Source organism: Aethalodelphis obliquidens, unplaced genomic scaffold (genome assembly GCF_003676395.1).
Source record: "Aethalodelphis obliquidens isolate GAN/ISIS:26980383/991018 unplaced genomic scaffold, ASM367639v1 scaffold1, whole genome shotgun sequence".
NCBI lineage: Eukaryota > Metazoa > Chordata > Mammalia > Artiodactyla > Delphinidae > Aethalodelphis > Aethalodelphis obliquidens.
The window spans coordinates 12,138,037-12,149,741 of record NW_020837945.1 but is presented as its reverse complement, the minus strand read 5'-3'; the positions used below and the strand labels follow the sequence as shown (position 1 = coordinate 12,149,741).

The window sequence follows — 11,705 nt, the reverse complement described above, 5'->3', positions numbered from 1 at the left end:
AATATAATAGTTACAGGATATTCCCTAATCACTGTTGGATTCCTGTCATAGTAAGAAATACATCCTTTGATCTCTCTTTTCATCCTTTTTTAGGAAAGAAAAACTTGGTATATCTCATAGTGATGAATGCAACTGCCATTCAAGATAGTTTTGAGCCTACCTGTGGACCCTGATGATTTAGTATGTTCCCTGGAACAATTTCTCCTCCATCTCGAAAGATGGTGGTATTTCTTGAGAAAGTTAACTTGGTATTTGTTTTTCCTGCACAGGCCCTAAGCTAACTGAGGAAATCTCGGTTAGGCAGGCTGTTCCACTGGCCCACCGAGTCCTCTGACAGCAGGAATTCTATGAATAATAATGGGGACACGCAATCCCATGCAGACTCAAAGAGAATTCAGTCTAATCACCCGGAAATTCTGCTTCGTCACAGTCCTTCCTCTTGCCATAAACTGCCTTGGCTTTCTCTTTGCTTCCACATCATTTAAGCCTTTCTGCCTACCCTCCAATCTATCCACGGGGCCTCCCACTGGTATCCCGGGGTTTCCCGGGACTTTCCAAGAGGCTCCAGCGGTGGTCCTTTCCCCGTCCTTCCAGGACTAGATGATAAAATCCACATGCACTCTTTTAGAAGGTTGGAACAACACAGGACAGAATAAGAAACAAAGTAAAGGTTTTCCTAAATTCTCCACCTAGAGATATCCACCGTCAATTGACTGGAGACCATTCTTCCAAAAGTCTCTCTATCATTTGTACATCTCGTTGAATAAAAATGACACTATACCATGCATGTCATTTTATAAACTGCTAGTTTTTGCTCAACAATATGTCATGGAGATATTTTTCATATCACTGATTTTATGCCTGTGTATTTCCTTTTAAAGGCAGCGTGAGTCCCTCATATAGCCCTTTTGTGGGACATTGAGGGCATGTCCATTTTTTTCATATTATAAAGAATGCTGAAATGAGCATCTTCTATGCAGACTTTTTTTTTTTTTTTTGCGGTACGCGGACCTCCCACCGCTGCGGCCTCTCCCGTTGCGGAGCACAGGCTCCAGACGCGCAGGCTCAGCAGCCATGGCTCACGGGCCCAGCTGCTCCGCGACATGTGGGACCTTCCCGGACCGGGGCACGAACCCACGTCCCCTGCATCGGCAGGCGGACTCCCAACCACTGAGCCACCAGGGAAGCCCTATGCAGACATTTTTGTGTACTTCTCTGATTAGCTCTTAAAGACTTAAAAAAGGAATTATTGGGTTGAAGGATATACATGTTTTTATATAAGTAGTCAAGCTGTCCTCTGGGAATTTATTATATGATACAAGTCCTGCCAGCTGACTTTTGTGGGCCAGAGCACACGGTGGCTGGGAAGCCATATTTGCCTCTATTGATTCAGCCTCGTGCAGCCTGCAGCTCAGAACTGTGGCTCGTCCTGTGTCCTCTCTAGGTTCTCATCAGAGTGATTTACAATGCAGCTCGACTGCCTTCCCCCTCTTTCTTTTTCTTACCTTAATAGCCTATGTCATTTTAGGGACCAATTTCCTAATGCTTACAAAAGTCCCTTGAATTATTTGAATGAATAGGTGATGTAAGAGAAAAAACTTAACCCTTGTATATCCCATGTTCTGTGACTTGGTTGACCTGTGGATAATCTCTCCATTGCTTTCTATGGCTTCGTCACCTTCCTTTGTCACTTTATGTGAAAGGGGGAACCTTAGCACATGCCTCTTCTAGCTGTAGTGGAGATTCACTCCATTTTATTTTTAGTAAACATTTATTGAAATTGTAAAACTAACATGGTCAAATTCCACAAAGATTGAAAAACAGAGAAACAAAGTGTATCACCATTTCTCCAAATTGTGAAACTGTCACCTAGAAGGTTGCATAGTCTTTGACCCATTAGTGAATTTAGCCGCTCCTTTGTGCCTGGAATGTGGTATTTTCACTTAAACCAAAGAACTACAGGGTTGTATGAACTTTCAGAATATCAGCTTCTCAAAATAAAAATGTTTTTTTCTTTATAAGATAGGATCAACACTTGGCTTTTAAGAATAACGATTTCTTTTGGTGCAGTAAATATGAGATTTCTTTAAAAAAGAAAAAAAAAAAAACACAAAAAGAAAAAAGGGAGCCCTGCCTAAGCTTTCCTGATGTCATCATTGAGTAAATAAATGCACCTTGTACAGAATGAAGTAACAGCCACAGGCCTTGTATCCTATTAAAATGGATTTCCGAATGTCTGAGATAGTTTTCCATGACGGTACAGGAGACATGAACACAGGCCAGGTTCTGGTTGTGACATTAAGATTGGTTGGTCTTCTACACGGTCCAGGACCTCTCATTCCTGCGTCTCCTCGTGAGCTCCATCTATCGTCCACTTCGACGCCGGGTGCGCCCCGGAGATTTGCTTCTTTGATGTGTGTGCATGGATTCTTACTTTTGCGTATTTTGACATCCTTCATTTCCAACAGCTGTGGGATAAACACTTGCAGGCAGTGAGTGGTTTCATCCTGCGAGCTGCCAAGATGCTTGCCAAAAGTTTCATGTTTTCTTACCCTGCACGGAAAGCCTTTAAAAATGCTTAGTTTTCTTTTCTCTTATTTCTAACAGTCTTTCCCTCTGTTTTAGGAGATGTGGCTGGTGAATCTGGATGTCATATTGGAACATTGTTTTTTCATGGGGTTTAATTTCTCCTTTAAAAAATTGAACGTGCACTGCTTTCTTTTCTCTTTGTAATCAATAGAGTTGACTCATTTTTGTAATTCCTACACTCATCAAATTATGTCAGTGGAGCATTTTGTTCAACATCTTTGATTCTAATCAGGTGGTTCCTGAGAACTGTTAAAATAGTAACCTGAGAATAGAAAATAGAATCAGGAATTTCAATTTTATTGAATCCCTGGAATGTTAACTCCGTGAAGATGTGCTGTTTTTTGTCTGTTTTGTTCACTGCTATATCCTCAGCAGTGCCGGGCATGTACTCAGTAAATATTTGTGGAATGAATGAATGAGGGGATCCAATAAAAAAGAATTATATACGTTGAACAATTCAATGAAGTGGTGATTCAAATCCCTTTTCTCATTCTCTCATTGATTTTTAAGTGAATGAAAGCTCTGTGACTTTGTCAACTGTCTTAAATTTTCTGGATCTCAGTTTTCTCATCCATAAAATAAAGACTTGATAAACTGTAAAGTCCCTTCCAAGCCTAAACCTTTATCATGGCAGGTGATACACATGTATCAGTGATGGGCGAACTTGTACACCTCCTGCCAAGCAGGACCGCCACAGAAAAGATAGTTCCAAATGGAAATTTTCCCAAAATAATTGCGGATGGAGTTACTGAAGAATAAATGCATAATCTCCAGGGAACACTCTTGAATGATAATACTAATTTGAATGCATAGATTCCCTCCTTCCTTGCTTTCATCAGTCTCATTGCTACATCAGGCTCTTAACTGATGGGTACTCTGAATAAAATGAATTTGAAAATGACCCAAACAAAGAAAGAAGGCATTTCCCGTTTTCCCATACTTAAAGCACAATCCTTTGTGCTTTCATACCCAGGAAAACGATGTATGGCGTCAGTGGTGTAGAGTTTTGTTGGTCAATACCGTTTTACTTATATTATTAATGCAGTGCTCTGCAAAATAAATTTTAAGACAGTATATTGAATATAATCACATTTCATAGGTAGCTGGGTATGTTCTAGAATGAATTTATTTTGTCTATTTTAAATCGACTTAAAAGTGCTAGAAATTGTATTGCTTTTCTCAGGTTACTCTCTATTTTAACAATTCTCAACTTTAAATGTTTCCTGTTTGCTCGGATATTTCCATGTCATTATATTTTTCTCACTAGTTCTTTCTTAATTCATTAAAGGAAAATGTTTCAGCAGTAAATCTCTTGACATCATGATACAATTTCTTTACAGTCACTAATCCTGTATGTGAAAGATCTAGCTATTTGTCTAGTTGCCTTTCTTAGGTATATGCCTAGTTCCAGTATATTAGTTTGGTTGGTATTATTGCATCGAAATGTAGGGGAGATTGTAAGATCCAACCACATAATATAAATGGATACATCCTTGAGAAGGAAAGGAAGGTGGAAGGAGGAAACTCCCTGTGACTCTCTGTAAAAAATGATAAAAATGTCTTGTGTGCCCAACACAGATGTTTCATTTTAAAATTTAAGGATAATTGAATGCTTTGATGCTGGTTCTATTTAATAATTTACTTCTGTTTTATGGAGATTTAAAAAAAGGAATAAGGAAATAGGAAGGTAGACATACAAAGAGAAAGGAAGGAAGGAAGGAAGGGAGGGAGGAAAGAAGGGAGGAAATAAGTTAGCCATTGCTAAGGCCAAGGCCCTTGCTTATTTGAGTGGAGAATGTTACAGTGATGAAAGTGGCAACTCGGAGGAGCCCCACAATCCCTTCCTTCCTTCCAATCTTCTCCCAGTTTCACCTGCCTTCCTTCCGTCCAACTTTTTCTTCCCCTCTCAACTTCCTTCCTCCCACTTTTCCCCGAATATTTGCCCACCATTGCCGATGATACGCCTGTCTGTCGCTGGGGACACCTTAGTGACAACACAGACATGATCCCTCCCACGTGGAGCTGAGCCTCTCCTTGGGGAGGACAGAGACAAAGCAGCAAGTCACACCGACTGATGGGATTATCCATTCTGATAAAGGCTGTGACAAAGGTGACAGGGGAGATGGTGATGGTGGGGCAAACTTAGACTAACGGGTCAGCAAAGAACTTGCTGAGAAAGTAAAATGTTTACACTGAGACTTGAAGGATGAGCTGAAGTTATCTAGGAGCAAGGGGGTGTGTGTGTGTGTGTGTGTGTGTGTGTGTATCTGTCTGTCTGTCTGAGGGGAGAGGGGAAGGTGTGAGCCCAGGCAGAATGAAAAGCAGGTGCAAAGGCCTTGAGATGAAAAAGACTGAATGTTAGAGGAGCTGGAAGGTGGTCAGACTGGCCAGAGTGGTCACTAGCATGGGGACAGGGCTGGAAATGACTGTGGGGTAACATAGGCAGAGCCTTGTGGGCTGTGTCCGTTATCTTGGGTGCTCTCTAGGACAACCACGGGAATCCACTGAAGGGCACTGAGTGGAGGTTAGTATGATTTGAGTCTTAAGGAGATTTTAATAGTTTAAAGATTTTTCTGACCACCCTCTAGGGAACGGATTGCAGTTATCTGAACTAAGGAGTGCCACAGTGCACCTAGCCAAAGTGTACCTACACAGCATAATGTAAGAGCCAACTGTTCAGGTTCAAATCCCAGTCGCTAGCCTTGAGCAAGGGAATTAAATTTTCTGTGCCTCTGTTTCTGTATTTGTAAAAGGAGGGTGATAACAGTATCAAGCTGAGGGCTGTTGTGTAGATTACAACAGCGTAATAATGTCTGGCATATAATAAGTACTCAATAAACATCTGCCTTTGTGATGACCTATTCCTGAACTTTGCTGTGTAACACACAGGCTGTCAAAAGGTAATAGTAAAAGACATTTAAAATGTTTTCTAGGAAAAGTAGCCCATGAGGAATCCTTTAATAAAACAAGCAAGGAAACAAACAAAAAGACCCTGTATCTTTCTAGCTGGAAAAATCTTTTCGTGTATGAGGTTGCTTAGCATGGGGGACAGTCATGCTGCCTAAGGAGTCCTCTGAGGGCAGTGAACCAGCCCCGTCTTCCTACTTTAATTCATCCAGCAGACTTCAGAGTATCTCCTGTCTGCAAGGTACTGGTGTTGGTTAAGGTGGTTTTAGAGGCAAGAGACAGAAAACTCCTACTCAGCCAGCTTAAACCATGAAGCACTCTATTATTTTATATGGTGAGGGATCCAAAGGCAGCGTAGCTCTGGCTCTTTCTCTGTCTTTCTGGATTCCTTTGCCTCTGCCCCTTTCTGGTGCTGGCTTAACCCTCAGACTGGTGTCAAGAGAGCGGCTTTCATCCCCTGTGTCCCCTTTGGGCGGACAACATCCCTCCTAGGCAGAGGAACAATCTCTTCCTTGTGTCTTCTTTTAAAAGCAAGGAAATCGAGATACGTTCAGTAGATGGGCTTTGTGCCCATGGATCTGCTGAGTAAGCATCGTTGACATCTCCCCCCTCCACTGCCATCATGTCCGAGTCAGAGTGTCCCGAAGAGCCTGAACAGCTGTGGAAGCTCCTCATTGGAGGTTTGAGCTTTGAAACAACCCATGAGTGTCTGAGGAGCCATTTTGAGCAGTGGGGAGCGCTCACAGATTGTGTGGTAATGAGGGATCCGAGCACCAAGCACTGCAGAGGCTTTGGGGTTGTCACGTACGCCACTGTGGAGGAGGTGGATGCAGCCATGAATGCGAGGCCACACGAGGTGTATGGAAGAGTGGTGGAACCAAAGAGGGCCGTCTCAAGAGAAGATGCTCAAAGACCTGGTGCCCATTTACCTGTGAAAAAGATTTTTGGTGGTGACATTAAAGAAGACACTGAAGAACATCACCTAAGAGATTATTTTGAACGGTACGGGAAAATCGAAGTGACTGAATTCATGACTGACCGAGGCAGTGGCAAAAGGAGAGGCGTTGCTTTCCTAACTTTTGATGACCATGACTCCGTAGACAAGATTGTCATTCAGAAATACCACACTGTGGGGTTTCCCTGGTGGCACAGTGGTTAAGAATCCACCTGCCAATACAGGGGATACGGGTTCGAGCCCTGGTCTGGGAAGATCCCACATGCCGCGGAGAAACTAAGCCCGTGCGCCACAACTACTGAGCTTGTGCTCTAGAGCCCGCGAGCACAACTACTGAGCTTGTGTGCTGCAACTACTGAAGCCCGCGTGCCTGGAGCCCATGCTCCACAACAAGAGAAGCCACCGCAATGAGAAGCCCGCGCACCACAAGGATGAGTAGTCCCCACTCGCTGCAACTAGAGAAAATCTGTGCACAGCAACAAAGACCCAATGCAGCCAAAAATAAATAAATAAAATAAATAAATTTAAAAAAAAGAACACAGGTTTAAAAAACAAAAACAAAACAAACAAAAAAGAAATACCACACTGTGAATGGCCACAATTGTGAAGAAAGGAAAGCCCTACCTAAGCAAGAGATGACAGTGTTTCATCCAGCCAAAGAGGTCGAAGTGGTTCTGGAAACTTTGGTGGTGGTCTTGGAGGGGGTTTTGGTGGGAATGACAGCTTTGGTCGTGGAGGAGACTTCAGTGGCCGAGGTTGCTTTGGTGGCAGCTGTGGTAGCAGTGGATATGGTGGCAGTGGCGATGGCTATGATGGGTTTGGTAACGATGGAAGCCATTTTGAAGGTGGCAGAAGCTACAATGATTTGGGCGGTTATGACAATCAACCTTCAAATGTTGGACCCATGAAAGGAGGAAATTTTGGAGGCAGAAGTGCTGGCCCCTGTGGTGGTGGAGGCCAATACTTTGCCGAACCATGAAACCAAGGTGGCTGTGGTGGTTCCAGCAGCAGCAGGAGCTATGGCGGGGCAGAAGATTTTAATTACTGCCGGGAAACAAAGCTTAGCAGGAGAGGAGAGCCAGAGAAGTGACAGGGAAGCTCCAGGCTACAACAGATCGGTGAACGCAGCCAAGCACGGTGGTGGCAGGACCTCGCTGCTACAAAGAAGACATATTTTAGACAATACTCATGTGTATGGGCAAAAAAACCTGGAAGACTGTATTTGTGACCAATTGTATAACAGATTATTTTAGTTTCTGTTCTGTGGAAAGTATAAAGCATTCCAACAAAGGGTTTTAATGTAGATTTTTTTTTTTGCACCCATGCTGCTGATTGCTAAATGTCTAATCATGAAGTTGAATAAATGTGTCTTTAAAAAAAAAAAAAAAGCAAGGAAATCTTTTCCTGAAGCTCCTCAGCAGAGCCCCCTCCTATCTCGTTGACCACAAAATTGGCCCCTGACTATGTTGGAACCAGTCACTGACAAGGGGAATGGCGTCATCATGATTGACTTGGACTCCTCATGGCCCACGCACTAAGGGCCCAGCCTCCTCTGAAGCATGTGGACAGATCCGAGAAGGGGCGACACCAGAGTAAAATGGGGATTGTGTCAGGAAGGAGACAAGAAATGCCTGAGGGTTCAGTCTCCAGCAGCATCTACCAAATAGCTGTAGGGGCAAATCATCGCCTTCAAAACCTCACATTCGAGAGAGTGAGGTGGAGACACACAGAATCTGAACATTGATGAGAATACAATAATTACTGAAATAGAGTTTTGATCAGAGGACATGGGAGTGTGGAAGAAAAATTGATTAATCCTTCTTCGGCTGGTATCAGGACTGGTGACAGCTGACCAGCACATGGAAGAATTGAATAAGAGTCAGCTGAAATATGGCTTTCTTGGTAGAAAAAGGATTTTTTTTTAATGATGTTTCTAGAACCAAGATTTTTTTCCAATTTATTAAAAACATTAAAAAAATGTGTGGTAAAATGCCCATAACATAAAATTTACCATCTTAACCATATTTAAGTGTGTAGTTCAGTACTGTCGAGTCTATTCACGTTGTCATGCAACCAATCCCCAGAACTTTTTCATTTTGCAAAACCGGAACTCTGTATCCATTAAACAACTCCCCATTTCCTCTTCTCTCCAGCCCCTGGCAACCACCATTCTTTCTGTTTCTGTGAGTTTGACTATTCTAGATACTTCATCTAAGTGGAATCATACAATATGTGTCCTTTGGTGTCTGGCTTATTTCACTTAGAATAACATCCTCAAGGTTCTTTCATGTTGCAGCCTGTCCCAGAATTTCCTTCCTTTTTAAGACTGAATAACATTCCATTCCATTTATATATCACATTCTGTTTATCAGGTCATCCAGGGATGGACACTTGGGTTGCTTCCTTGTCTTGGTTATTGTGAATAATGCTACTGTGAACATGGGTGTACGTATATTTCTTCAAGGCTCTGCTTTCAATTCTTTTGGTTATACCAGAGTGGAATTGTCAAGCTTGGTCCTTAAATCTCCTAATGTGTGTTCTTATTGTAAGGATAATAGTTGAAGGTGGATGTATGATTTATGTTTTAGAGCCTTGCTGCCCACTGTGGTACCTGGTCTCATAGGAACATCAGTTACACCTGGGAGATGGTTAGGTATCTTGCCCAGCTCTACTTACTGAACCAGATCTGCAAGTCCTAGGGAATCCCCAGGTGCCTCTAAGGCACATTAAAGTTTGAGCAGCCCTGCTCTGAGTATACACTGTTTCCCTTCTGAGAGTTTACGATCAAGTGTATCTTTTCTCTTCGGTTTTACCTTCATTCAAAAATTTGCTCTTCCCTTCCCTTTGTGCTACATACAAATCATTTGCTTTCAGAGACTTGATATTTAACATTGCAGCTGCAGAGATCTTTTCTTTTTTTTCTTTTTCCCGTTTACTGTTTCATCTGCCTCTAAAAGAGGCAGGAATTAGATCAGCTGGAATTAGAAAAGAAGACCCGCTGCAGAGGTGACTGCTAATTAAGTCCCATCTAGAAGATTATTAGTTTAATACAGCAACAAAGCAAACAAACAAAAAGAGAGCATATTTTAGTTTTGGTTGAGAAGGGTAGGACCCAGGAAAACAGAAGTATGTGAAAAGAATTGCTAAGTGACTGATAAATAGGCTTAAGTTATTTAAACTGGCACCAAGCACGGCTTAAACAGTATGCTTTGCATCATCTAAATTTCTAAATACCTGGAGTATATTTGTAAACATGGCAATCTAACATGTTATTGAACGGCACATTCATATTCAAATGAGCATAAATGAGGATTTAACAGCTGATTGCACAGTGTGAATGATAGTAACTAATTGTCAAGTCGGAAAGTTGCGCAGATAATAGTACTAATGCGATCGGCACGCAGCCGCAGTGATATGACTTACAGTAGCAAATCCGTGAATTTTCAGCTGGCTGCCCAAGTCCCCGTACATAAAAGAACGAGTCTGGATTAGGGCAACATGGGCCAAATGGGCAGTCAGAAGGGAAATGAAGGGCGAGGAGGAAGAATCGGAGCTAGGTTTGAGGGGCGGTGTGAAACTTTTCTTTCCCTCTAGGCCGGCCTTTACCTCTTTCATAACAGTCATCAATGGGGCTCCCTGGCCATTCAGCGCTGTCCCTCTTCTAGGAAGCAATTGTTCAGAGGTGTGGCTCATTTCAGGCATTAATCTCCACTGAATGGCGGCTGTGTTACACATTCTGTCTCTACCCGGAGCCTGCAGGCAGCTGGTCAGTGGAAAGTAACAATGACCACAGGAGGAGAATGGGGCAAATGCTCTGCTGCAGATGCTGCATCCCCAACCTTGACCTTGGTCATTCCCCTCCCAGGGTGGCTTGGCCCTTCGCAGCGGGAGCCTGGCTTTGCGAGGCTGCCATGGCGGGCAAGGTGGCCGCTACCTGCGGATTTGTTCCCTCCTAATAACCCTTAGACCCGACAGGCAGTCACCATGAGCACTGGAGACGGAGGCCAATGTGGAGGCTGCTAAGGCAAAACATGAAAACAAACCCCCTAACTTTTCAGGCAGGGGCTTTTCCAGCAGGGACGAGTGGCTCCAGTTCCCAGCGGGTCTGGCCGGTGATCCAAGCCTGTGTGTTGGGCATTGGTCAGGGGAAGTGGCTATTCTTTCAGGCCAGCGCTTGCCTCCTGCATCCTGTCACCCAGTCTCCAGCCTGTGCAGAAAGCTGGGAGGGGGAGAAATGTAACAAAAAAATCCTGTCTTCTGTCCACCCCTAGTGCCTTCTATACCTCCACCCCCCAGGGGGAAAAACATATCACTATCCTCATCCCTACCCCATCTTCAGCCCATCTCCATTCTCATCCAGTCTCCTTCTCCATCTTTCTCTACCTCCGCCTTTCTCTCTCTCATCTAGTTCTCACCTATTATCTATCAATCGATCGATCATCTATGTATCTATTTATGTATCTATTATCTATCATCTATCAATTATCAATCAATCAATCATCTAGGTATCTATCTAAGTATCTAGCAATCTATCATCTAGGTATCTATTATCTATCTCTATCTATCTATCATCTAATATAGAAATGCAGATTCGGTGGAGTACTGCTTATCACTTCCTTGATTAAACCATGAATGACTGCTCACTGACAACAAAAAGTGCACACTTTTTACTAGAACCCTGCAAGTCTTTCATAACCTGAACCACCTTGGTTTTCCAACTTCTTCCCCTTCCCTTCCTCCCTCCTCACTTCCTCTCTCCTTTCCTTCCTCTGAGGCCACAGACATGGTACCAGGCACAGGACATCCTGACACTCCCTCCCACCCACTTCCTGACGACTGCCTTTCATCACACCCTGCCTCTGCCCCCGTCTCCATCACCTCCAGGGTTTGGTCTCAGAGCCACGCGGGACCTCTTGTCTTCCCCCAGGCTCCCTGCTCCTTCCCCTCTCCCAGCCTGTGTCTTTGAGGTTTCCTCTCTAGCATGCTTGTTCCTGAACCCACATTCTGGCCATAAATGGTTCCTTCTTTAGAGCTCTCTTTGTCGAGAGCAAGCACAGCTGTACCTCTTACCAGACTGAGGGTTCCTTTCTCATTTTATCCCAGTGCCTAGAAGGGTTTCCAGCTTAATAATATGTGCATGTGAGGTAGAAGGGGGAAGAAGCCTGGACTGCCACTTCTACCTGGATGGAAGTCAAGAACTCGGACCCTGGAGCCAGGCTTCCCACTCAGACCCACCTCAGCCATTCACCGGCTG

At 43.6% G+C, this 11,705-nt stretch overlaps 1 pseudogene; it reads left to right on the top strand.

Annotated features, from left to right (window-relative positions):
* Positions 1-6,118: 6,118 nt before the first annotated feature.
* Positions 6,119-7,541, top strand: LOC113618035 (heterogeneous nuclear ribonucleoprotein A1-like; annotated as a pseudogene).
* The last annotated feature ends 4,164 nt before the right edge of the window (positions 7,542-11,705 follow it).